The following is a 13165-nucleotide window of genomic DNA, read 5'->3' on the forward strand; positions in this document are numbered from 1 at the left end:
TTAAGCAAGCTCTTCATATCTAGCCAGCATGGATCCCCTTCTTCAGTGTGCTAGTCTCCCTCGTGTTTGCTCTAAATATATCCTCACAAATACAGTATAGGTCCCTCCCACTCATGTGATAATGTATCTCATATAGGCTGGACAAAAGTAGCTTTACAGTTGCAAGTACATGAAACACAGAGCGTATTCTTGTATCATCATTTATTAATTATTGTATTAAAACTGTGTAAATAAATAAAATTATGAGATATTAAAAAACCATAGTATGGTTCCAATCACAGAGTAACCACTTAATTTTTGCTGTCATTATCAAAATATTTTTATTAATATTGCTACCATCCTACTACTATTATTATTGCCAGTGTAGATTATATCTGTTTAAATAAGTTGTAAAAATTAAAGTGATTTAAAAAATATTTTATAATATCTATCTTCTAATGTGATATAAACTTTAATAGATGTTGTGAATTTTGTACATATGGCCATCAATCTAAGAAGATAGAAATTATAAGGAAAAACTTCGAAGAAATACTGTCATAGTTTAGCTATAAAAGGAGAGATTTCCTTACACTGCCTTTCACATCCATCAGTCTTCCTACATTGATTTCCTGGGGAGAGAGGGTCTTTCTAGACTAAGAAAAATTATGACAGCTATTTTGACTGGAGACTCATATGTTATATATAAACACATTTACTATGTTGATAAATATAGATAAATATATTTACTTTACTGATTCACAATCTACCAAAATTATAGTGTGCAAAAATTTTGCCTATGTTAGGAAATCTTCAGTTATTATTATATAGGTACTTTTTAATACTCGTATTATTTTATTTTTTCATAGCAAACCTATAACAGTTCATGTTGACAGTAAGAAAGTCAGGATTCTGTTTTTTTCATTTTGAATTTTAAAATCATGTAAGAATTATCAATATTTGACGTTACAAAAAGGTTCTGTTTAGAAAAATAACAGTATTAAGAATATTCATATAAAAATATGACATAGAAGAATTAGTAAACAAATGTATTTTTCTGCATCAGGAACAGAATCTGCAATTTAAAAAATAGAAACTAAATGAATAAATATTAATATTATAATTACTAATAAAATTTATTTTATAAGAAGACTACCTAGAAATTTTCACTGTGTTATAAATAATAAAGATAATAAAAGCAATGTTTATTAATATTTACTATATGAAATATAATTTTTCAAAAAAGGTTTCTATATTAATCTGTATATCTTTAATTTGATAATATTCTTACATTACTGAGAAGATAAAAAATAAAGTAAATGTAAATCCCTCTTTATACTATGTTTTGATAGTTCATGTGTTTACAAATATTTGCATAATGTTCTAAATTCTAACACTGTCTATGACAAATCTTGATGCTTAATAAATATTTTTTGAATAAATAAATGGCTCATATTGTAAAAGGATATATTGTTTTATTGATTACATCAATAGTTAATAGACAAAGCAATTTAAACTAGTTTTTTTTTTAAATATCATTTTTCTATTACAGTTGTTTCATTATTTCCCTAATTCTTCCCCCGGTCCCACCCACATCTCCCCTCCCCTACAGTCATTCCCCACCCTGTTGTCCATGTCCATGGGTCATTTATACTAGTTTCTTGAATAGACCCTTCCCCTTCTTTCCTCCATATCCCCCCTCTCTCTTCACCCCTGGTCACTGTCAGTCTGTTCCTTGTTTACATCCTCTGGTTCTACTTTGCTCATCTGTTAGTTTTGTTCATTATGTTCCTGTATTAGGTGAGATCATATGGTATTTGTTTTTTTCCTCTCTGCTTATACCACTAAGCATAATAGTCTCCAGTTCCATCTATGTGACACAAAAGGTAGGAGTTCCTTCTTTCTTTCTGCTGCATAGTATTCCATTGTATAAATGGACCACAGTTTTCTGGTCCACTCATCCAATGATGGACATGTAGGTTATTTCCAGCACCTGGCTATTAGGAATAGTGCTGTTATGAACATAGGGGTGCATAGATGGGCAAAAGACCTGAACAGACACTTTTCCAAGGAGGACATACAGACGGCCCATAGGCATATGAAAGAATGCTCAACATCGCTAGCCATTAGAGAGATGCAAATTAAAGCCACAATGAAATACTAGCTCACACCTGTCAGAATGGCCCTCATTAACAAAGTAACAAACAACAAATACTAACAAGGGTGTGCAGAAAAGGGGACCTTAGTCCACTGTTGGTGGGAATGCAGACTGGTGCAGCCACTGTGGAAAACGGTATGGAATTTCCTCAAAAAACTAAAAATGGAACTGGTCTTTGGTCCAGCAATTCCACTGCTAGGGTAAACTAGGCTTTTTACAAATGGTTCAATATTAGAGTAATATAGCACTTAAATAATATTTTTATTTCTTATGATTTCTTAAAATTAAATACTATCTTATTTTCTAGTTAACAAATGTTACCCCGGTGATGACATGCTGAGGAACCATTCTGGATTGCCATGTTTTCCTTTCTTCTAATTGTATGAGCATGTTTATGAGCAAACTAATTGCACACTAATTGTGGTACTAAAATGGGGTCAATATCATTAACATTAGTTTTGTAACATTAAAATGTATGAAGTAAGTAATTTAATTTATGAAACATATTCTCATGAAATATACAAAGAATCACAAATAGAAATATTTGAAACCTATGCACACATATAAGTTTCATTAAAAAAGTATCTTTCTATAGGCCTATATTATAGATAATGGCAGTCTCTCATTAAGCTTGAACAAACATAAACTCTATCAGAAGACAATGTGAAGAATGGAAGTAAAGAATTAATCAGTTGATGAAACAAGCATTCTTGATTTTTAGGCAACCCATACTCTTTTCTAGATACATTACTCTTCTGTTCATAGGTTGTGTCTTGATAAATCTGAGGGCTTGACGTAGTTTGTTTAACAGAGTTTTTCAAGATAGTGGCCTAGACAACTGCTTCTCAATCTATCTAGGGTAAGTAGCAATAGCCTTAATTTTTAATTCCACATGGGGTATTACTTGTATAAAATACAATAAAAATAAATAACTAAAAATTAAACAAATCCATCAATATTCAACAATATACAACCCGGACCCTATTCAAAAATATATATTGGATTCTATAGCCATAAAATTACTCTATTATACTGCTAAAATGTGTTCTAAGTGTTTATTCTTAATGCCGGTACTTACAAGTATATCTACAGATTGATGACAGATTGAGATTTGTCTCAGTGGAAACAACCACACTATGAGTCATCGCACAGGGCTTGACTGGACAGCAGGAATTGGATGTGAACATTAGAGAATCTCATTAACAGAACACTGATTCACAGAACAGGTGTTTTTGTTTTTCTTGTTGGTGGTGGTAATTTGTTTGTTTTGTTGGTTATTTAGTTTTGTTTTGAGGTTTTTATAAACCTAAACACACTTAGGGAAACACTTTTAAAAACCACTCAAATTGTTATCCTGCTCTCTTACCAATTCCCTTTCTCGATGTCAAGTAGGTAACCAAAGACACATATGTGTGTGGTCAGCAATCAGAACACGGCATGTTACAAGTAGGCAGTATGTTCCCCTGGTGTGATGACAGCATTCTTGTATGGAGTTGGAGGCATACATACCTTGATCTCATTAAGTCTAGTGTTTATTGACTCAAATTGGAAATGCATTAAAGTTGCACAGATTTCTTTCACCTTAATTAATGTGACACATTTGTTGAAAAGCTGTGGCAACACTATACAACAAGAAATTCATCCTTGTCAGTTTTATATTTTTCAGAAAAATGGAAACTTCATCTCATTCTATTAAGTTAAAGCTGTATCTGCAATTGAACTGCAGTCGAGTACAAACTGACATCATTAAGATTCCTTCCCAAATTGCTGCCAAACTTGCAGCTTTGCAAATGCTTTAGAAAAGTCATGGAAGGAGACTGATGACAAGTAATTTAAGTTTGGTGTACCTGCTCCTTTGATGTAGCCTCTTTTTAAATCTTTTTATACCTGAACAATATCTACATGAGGATGCAAAAACACAGAATGAAAGAGAGGAAGTATGGCCCCCATGGAGCCTGCATTAAAATAGCATGAATTCCTACTAGTTTTTGGAAAAAATAACCTGTATTGGATGACATGTGGACAGGGACAGATTTGGGAAAGGTCAACTATGACAAGACACCAAGTAAGACATCCACTGTAAAGAGTTTTACTGACAAGATTTCCTCTACTGTTTTGCCTTAAGTGCTTGTTATTTTAATGACATCTCTTTTCCTAATTAAAGAAATGAGCAACAATTTATGAAATTAGGTCACCTCATTTATCTATATTATGATAGCACTTATTTTAAATCATTTAAAATGTTCTGTTTCAGAAGTTGTACTTGGAAGTGTGAAAGATGTAAATATTCAAAAATTGGTTTTTTTACACTCTATTTCATTTCAACTTGAAGTTTCCAAGACCTATTGAAGTTAAGTAAGGACCTACTGTATTCATAACACTTATGTATGTATATACATAAATAAAACAAATTTTATAGTTAAATAAAAATAATTTCTTAAAAACTGTGATGAATCCATATCAAGGGTTTACTAAAGTAAGTCTTTTCCATTATGGCTGGTGTCGCTCAGTGGATTCGGTGCCAATCTGCCAACCAAAGGGTTGCTGGTTCAATTCCTAGTCAGGGCACATGCCTGGGTTGCCAGCCAGGTTTCTGGTTGGGGGCACATGAGAGGCAACCACATACTGATGTTTCTCTCTCTCCCTTCCCCTCTTTCTAAAAATAAGTAAATAAAATATTTCTTTAAAAAAATAAATATTTTCCTTTTTCTAGTGAGAGAGTTTGATAACATAAGATTTCTGTCTTGTTCACTACTTGATAACAGAAATATATGTTTCTATATACAATTGCTTAAAATTTAACTTTAAAATGAAGAAAAATTTTGACTTACAGAAACAGGTAAAGTTCTAAACTATTTGTATTGCTTCTGCTATTTGAGCTTTAATTTGCTTTATAAAACCCATAAAGTGTATATTTTCACAATGAAAATACAGTTGGAAAAAAAGCAATGAGGACTTCTGGCCAAGATGGAGGCCTAGACTGACATGCTTCATCTCCCACCATAACTAAGAAGGAATACAACTACCTCAAAACTAGAGACAACCAGAAGTTCCAGAAAATTGAGCTTCATGGAAGTCCAACATATGAAGTTATAAGGAAGTGGCGCTCGTTCAGACAGGTAGGAGGGGTGAAGCTGGGGCGGAGAGGTTAAGTTGTGCTGGCGGCCTCTGCTGTGGCCATGGTGGTGGGACGGCGGTAAGCACAGACACCTGTATTTAAAAGGAGGCGAGAAGCGCCTGGGGAGCACCCTCAGCTGCAGACCAAACCTTGCGATTCCAAGGTGGAGGAAGGCAGACTTCCATTGCGTGGGACTGTGAGGGCCAGAGGGTGTGGATGAAGGAGGAAACTCCTGGTCTCTCAGCAGAGAGTGTACAGCAGGAATCCACCTTGGACCTCCTCCTCCACACAAAATGCCACAGCATGGTAAGAAGGGTTGCCTGGTAGTGATGAGTGCATGGGTCTCTGCCCCTTATAGCATAGGAGATGTGACAGCCCTGCCCAGGAAGCAAAGGTAAACACAAAACTGTTCAGGATGGCACAGATCATGATAGAGATCCTAGTCACACAGCTGACCAGACAGCAAATATCTAATTTAACGAATCAGCAGATAGGAAATTTTTCTGAGGCATAGTTCAGAGTTTTGGTTATATGAATGCTTACAGACCTAACAGCAGATCTTAAACAAGATAGGGAAGAAATGAAGGCTGGTCCTGCTGAAATGAACAAAAATACATATGAAACTAGTGGTAAGGGAAAGAAAACCAGAAATCAAATCAACAAATTGGAACATAAGGAAGGAACAAACAGTCAACCAGTTTTCAGAAAGAAGAAACAAAAAGTTAGGAAAATGAGGAGAGACTCAGAAACCTATGGGACACCTATAAGTGGGCCAACATCCAAATCATAGGGTGGCCAGAAGGTGAAGAAGAAGAACTAGAAATTGAAAAATTATGTGAAAAATTAATGAAGCAAAACTTCCCTAACTTGGGGAAGGAAATAGACTTACAGGTCCAGGAAGCACAGAAAGTTACAAAAAAATAGGACCCAGGGAGAACCACACCAAGACACATTATAATCAAAATGTCAAAAATTATGGATAAAGAGATAATCTTAAAAGCAGCAAGAGAGAAGAGAATTACATACAAAGGGCTGATTTCTCAAAAGAAACTCTGCAGGCAAGAAAGAACTGGCACAAAATATTCAAAGTAATGAAAAGCAAAAAACCTACAACCACTGTTACTCTATCCAGCGAAGCTGTCTTTCAGAATAGAAGGGCAAAGAAAGTGCTTCCAAGACAAAGTAATACTGAAGGAGTTCATCAGATCCAAACCACTGTTATATGAAATGTTAAAGGGACTTGTTTAAGAGAAAGAGAATCAAAACTATGAACATTAAAATGAAAACTATCACAACAACCAACAACAGAAGCTAGAGAATTGAAATAAAGGCAAATTAAGTAGGCAACAAGAGTGGGAAAAGAATTATAGGTATGGGGAACATATTGGCGGGAGGTCAGTGGGGAGGGGGAAGGGGGAAAAAGGAGGGAGATGGTACAGGAATTAAGAAGCATAGTAGGAGGGAGTGGAGTAGACAGGAAGATGTTGAGAAGAACTATATGCACAACCAATGGCCATGGACTCAGAGGGGTGGGCAACTGAAGAGAGGGGGTTACTGGGTGGAGGGGAACAAAGGGAAAAGAAATTGGGACAACTGTAAGCATAATCAATAAAGCATATGTAAAAAAAGAATATACAGTTGGAAAACACAGTAAGATTGGTTTTATATGACAAAAAAAGAAGAGATTTTGTTTTGGGGCTAAACCTTGCCTTTCATCTTATTCAGCATTTTGTGGAATATTTTTCTCATTAATACTATCATTCACTATCAACTCTGTTCCATGCTTTTATTACTAAGGTTAAACAAAACATTTCTTATGTTTCAATGTATTGCCAGTTCACATTTATTTAAACAAGACAGGAGTACAACTTACATCTACAAGAGCAGCACTAATATTCATTTATTCAGTTAACCAAAATAACCTGTTAGAAATTAAACATTGAAAAGATAAATGGGTACACTATGAAAAGTTCATTGAAGTTATGATTTGTTCACATTTCTTCGTATACTACAGAGTGGGGGAAAAGTAGGTTTACCGTTGTTGAGTATGGGAAACAGTGTATATTGTGTCATTATTTATTACTTATTTATTATTTCCATAAGAACTGCAAACTTACTTTTGCCCCACCCTATATATAGCAATAAGAGTTCAGTTGTATCTTTATATTTAGAACATAAACAGAACCTAAAAATAAAGATATTAATTAATAGTACCAAGTAAATATCCAACACCCCAAATATATATCTGAGGAAATATGTACAAAACATGCACACTGAAAAATGTAAACAATAATGTGAGAAGAAAACCTAAATAAATGATGACATACATGGATTAAAAGGCTATATTTTAAAGATGTCAAGGCTCTGTAAATTGATCACAAGATTTAATGCAATTCTTACCAAAATACCAGCAAGCAATAATAATTCAATCTACTATATGGACTTATTGAGTGTATGTAGAAAATAATAGGTATATTGTATTTAAAAAACAATATTTCTTATAAATCAATTATATAACCACTAACCTGATCTGATGTTTTGATTGATGACATGCACTTTACCTTGCTATCACTCCTATCTCTTTTAAACAGCTTTGTGATGCTTGACTTTTGTCAATTGTTTCATTTCTCTAATTTAAAAGCTAATGTCTTACTATTATTTTATGCCCATTTAAATTTAGCAACCACTGAGAACTGTAACTATTTTAATTGTAACAGAATTTGTAGCAAAACAAGGAAAAGAATTCTGAGCAGAATTTGTATGAGGGGATAAGATATATAAGACATACAAGAGAATAGGAAAAAAAAATCCAAATTAATTCTGAGCTGAAAATTTGCATTTATAACAGAGGAATTAATATTCTGGTGCACTGTAGATAAACTCTGATTTTTTAACAATTTTATCCAGTGACAATGTTTCATGACAACTATTAATTATGATCATGAAATGTGTTATTAATGTACTCTGTTAAACATATTGTTCTCTTATGGACGTTTCAAAGCATAAAAAGAAAATAATTTATTATTATTTATAATAACAAAATAAATAACTTTATTAAAGTAAAAGTTGTCATTTTCACCATTACAAAATTATCAAGTAACACTCATATGTCGTCGGCAGCCGTCCGTCTCGAGAGAAGATGGTGTAGCTTCTTCAGAGTCTATCTGCACCGCCGAGAATGGCTGTGCAGTCCGACTCGGGAGTGACATGGTATCTGTCTCCTCCCGTGTTGAATCGACATCTTGCGATGACGCTGAAGCTACAGAGCCTGGGCAGGGTAATATGGAGGGTCTGCTGTTGCCCATGCAGCAGACCCCCCCTCTCTTCGCAGCTGAAGGGTCCAAGGGAAAGACGGAGTCAATACAGCTTGGGTTCAGGTGCGCCGCAGGAGTTGCCGGTGTTGACTACAACGTCAAACCGCCTTAGGGACTCCGGCTCCGGATTTTCTGTCGGGGTTTACTCCCTTAGCCTTTCCCCTGAAGAGGTATGCCGCAAGGCAGCGGAGGTTTTTTGGAGTCAGAGTTTTCCTTCTCTGATGTACCCTGACTGGAAGATCGAACCAGCGACACTTAGCTCGCAGGCCGACGCTCAATCCACTGAGCTAAACCAGCCAGGGTAAAACACTCATATGTACTTCTTATAAAATAATAAGTTATTGCCAATTTTATTTGATGGCATTTGTCTTTTGACTCTTCTTAACATCAGTTATACACAATTATCTGTTTTGCTCCCTTATAAATATAACTTATTGCTCTCCATTATTACCATTCCTGTATCCTTGCATTTATCCCTCAACTGTGGTTTAAACTGAATATATCATCATAAGTCATTTACCATTGATTTATGCAATATCTCAGCATTTAGTACTTTAAATTCCAATATTTCCATTAATCTCCAAGGGAACCACTATTTGTTTTTTTTTTCTCCTTAAAAATTCTTCCAGATTTTTCTCACTTTCTGAAGTCTAGCTACTTTGGTTCAATATTCATAAGGCTATCACAAGACTGAAATAAAAGTATTTCTTTGGCTGAGTGCACATCCAGAAGCTCTGAAGAAAAATCCACTTCTAAACTCATTCACACTGCTGGAAGAAATAAGTTCCTTTTGTTTGTCAACTTAGATCCCTGTTTCCATACCGACTGTCACCTGGGGCTGCTTTCATCTACAAATGCTATCTGTTATACTTGCCACACGGCTCATCCAGCTTTAAGCAAACAACATCATGTGAAAAATCAAAGATCAAGAGAGAATTTTAGAGTAGCAAGAGAAAAAAAAAATGCCTTGCATGAAAAGGACACTCCAAAATACTGTAATTTATTTTCTCATCAGAAAATTTGCAGACTGAAAGAGAATAGGATAATATATTCAATGTGCTGATATAAAAAAAAAAAAATGCCAACAAAGACTTCTTTACCTAATAAAGTTGCTCTTCATAAATAGAGGAGGAATAAAGAATTTCTTATACAAACAAAAGCTGAAGGAATCTATGACCACTAGATCTTCTTATGAGAAATGATGAAAAAAGTTTTCCAGCTGAAATGAAAGAACACTAATTAGAAATATAAAAATGTAAAAAAAAGTAAAATAAACACACTGGTAAGGGTAAGTGTATACTCAAATTCAAAATACTCTAATACTATAATATGTATTGATATGTAATATAATACGGTGGCATGTTAATTACTTCAAGTTGGCATAAGTTTAAAGGACAAAATTATTTAAAAAACAATAGCATTAATAATTTGTTAATGAATACACACAACATAAGAAAAGATAGCTTGTGACATCAAAATTATAAAATATATAGGAAGAAAATAAAAGGGTAGTTTTTGTATATAATTGAGGTTAAGTTATTATCAGCTCAAAATAAACTTATATCTGCAATATGTTTTATGTGAACCTTATGGTAACCACAAAGCAAAAACATCAGTGAATACATAAAAGATAAAAGGGATGAACTCAAGCCCAATCACCATAGAAAAGCATCATAAAAGAAGAGAACAATATAAGAATATAACAAGAGTTGCAAAACAGTCATAACAAAATTAGATGGCATTAATAAGTCCTTACCTATTAGTCATTATTTTAAAAATAGATTATTTTCTGAAATCAAAAGGCATAGAGTGTCCAAATGGACAAAATAACAAGACCAAATAAGATACTTCCTACACGAGTCTGTCTCACTTCAGCATTAGGGCCATATATAGGTTCAAATTGAAGAGATGATAAAATAACATTTTATGCAAACAAAAACAAACAAATAAAAAAACATGGATAACTACATTCATATCAAACAAAATAGATTTTAAGTAAAAATGAAACAAGAGATAAAGGATGTTTTTATATAATGATAAAAAGTTCAATTCACCATGAACACACAATTTTAAACACACACACACACACACACACACACACACACACACACACACACACACACACACACATATATATATTCAGAGAAGGAAAATTCTGACTCCAAAAAACCTCCGCTGCCTTGCGGCATACCTCTTCAGGGGAAAGGCTAAGGGAGTAAACCCCGACAGAAAATCCGGAGCCGGAGTCCCTAAGGCAGTTTGACATTGTAGTCAACACCGGTAACTCCTGCGGCGCACCTGAAGCCAAGCTGTATTGACTCGGTCTTTCCCTTGGACCCTTCAGCTGCGAAGAGAGGGGGGGGGTCTGCTGCATGGGTAACAGCAGACCCTCCATATCACCCTGCCCAGGCTCTGTAGCTTCAGCTTCCCTGGAGAGGACACTCTGTAGCTTCAGCTTCCCTGGAGAGGACACTCCAGCGTCATCACAAGATGTCGATTCAACATGGGAGGAGACAGATACCATGTCACTCCCGAGTCGGACTGCACAGCCATTCTCGGCGGTGCAGATAGACTCTTAAGAAGCTACACCATCGTCTCTCGAGACGGACGGCTGCTGACGATATATATATATATATATATATATATATATATATACACTTAATATTAAAGAACCTAAATATATTAGGCAAATAATAGGTTTTTTGGGATAGGTGAAAATGTACTAATAGTAGAGAACTTCAATACACTTTCAGCTATAGAAAGAGAATCCATACAGAAAATTAATGAGGAAACATGGACTTGAACTATTCTTTAGATTAGATGGACCCAACAGAGATACACAGAACATTCCTTCCAAAAGCAATAGGACACACATTTTTCTCAAGCACACAAGGGACGTCCTACAGGAGATAATTCTAAGTGATTTCTTTTAAGAAACTTATCAAATAGTTACTGTTTTATCTGTTTTATTGATAGAGAAATTAAAGCACAAAAATTATTTGACTTGTGTTTGTGCTTTAATTTATACAAATTAAGTCTAGGCATATAGGTAGAAGCAGAGCTAGAATTTGGGCTTAAATAGTTTAAATCCAGAGCCATTAAGGATGATACACTAAAAATTAGGAATAGTGAGGAACACACACACACATAAGTTATGTGCATGTAAGAATTTTAGAAATTAAAATGTTCTTGAAATATTGAGAGTAGCAGCCAGACATAGGAACTACAGATAAACATAAGGGAAAAGATATGATAAAAAGAGATATAAAATTATCTAAATAATATGGGTCCTATAAAAACTTGAAAAACGAGGAGAAAAAAATGATCCAAGAAATAACTGAAGAAATCTTCCCAGATTTGAAGATCACAGCAGTTGTCCAACAAGTGCTGAAATTGATCAATTATAGACCCATGCCTGTACATACCTTTGTAAAACTTTAAAGTGCTAAGATGAAAAAAGTAAAAATAGGCTTTGAGAGGAAATAAAAGGGAAAAAGAACAAAATGGCAGAAAATATACTACTTCAAAAATACTGAAATCTGACTATCATCATTTGGCAAGCTAAGAACATTTTATTTGAGTGGTCCAAGCATGCAATAGTAGACTAATATACCTTTAATTATGTACTGAATTATACAAACACTGTTATGATAATTTAAATAATTTTATTTATTTTTTAGAATTAACTCTAGCCTAGACCCAGAAAATATTTATTGCTATAGAAGAGAATATAACTATTTGCAAATATAAAAACATCATACAAAAAGAGGGAACAGAGAAATAATGCATGAGGGAAAGGGTGCTAATATCTTTCACCTTTTTAAAACAAATAAATGTCTAAAATTTATGAATAAATACAAATTGTATTAAATTTTGCTATAAATAATAAAGGCAGGTAGCTGAAAACTACCCATACGCATCAAACTTTGGGACAGAAGAAAGAGAGAAACAATGGAGCTTTAAGTCAGTTTCTTCCTTATCTTTCATAGTAAAAGGTAATATATGCATGCTAATCTGAAATATTAAGAAATAGACATTCAACTTTATTGTTAAAATTCTGAGGGTGAGTGTGGACTGGGCAAAGGAACTACTGTTTCTGATAATGAGTACCTACATATCCTCTTGATGAAGTAAATGTTACTTCTAGCAGAAAAGTTTTTGAATGGCTTTCACCACATCACACATCTTAATTATTTTGGGGGTTCAGGTGTACAATTATAATCACAGACCACATCTTCTAAATGAAACATAAATTAGGATTATTACAAGTAATAAAGCTACTTGATTTTCACTGTGAAACAATTCTCTGGTAGTGCTCACATTCTTTTTTAAATTCTGTTAAGAGCTGGTGCATTTAAAATTGATATTTATCTCTCAAAACCATATGATTTTTAAAATAAGTAGAATGTATTATTGCAAAGTTACAATAATATTTCTTGTGATATTACTTCTTGGACATTAACTGAATCAGAATCATATACCTTAAATATTCCACCTATGATTGGTAAATTGTATCCAAGTGCCCCAACTACTCTGTGTCTCAAGACCTATCTATAATATAGAATGATAATGCTTTAGCAAAAAACCTGTAAAACAAAA

The sequence above is a fragment of the Furipterus horrens genome, unplaced genomic scaffold (genome assembly GCF_987537825.1).
Source record: "Furipterus horrens unplaced genomic scaffold, mFurHor1.1.pri manual_scaffold_1, whole genome shotgun sequence".
Classification (NCBI taxonomy): domain Eukaryota; kingdom Metazoa; phylum Chordata; class Mammalia; order Chiroptera; family Furipteridae; genus Furipterus; species Furipterus horrens.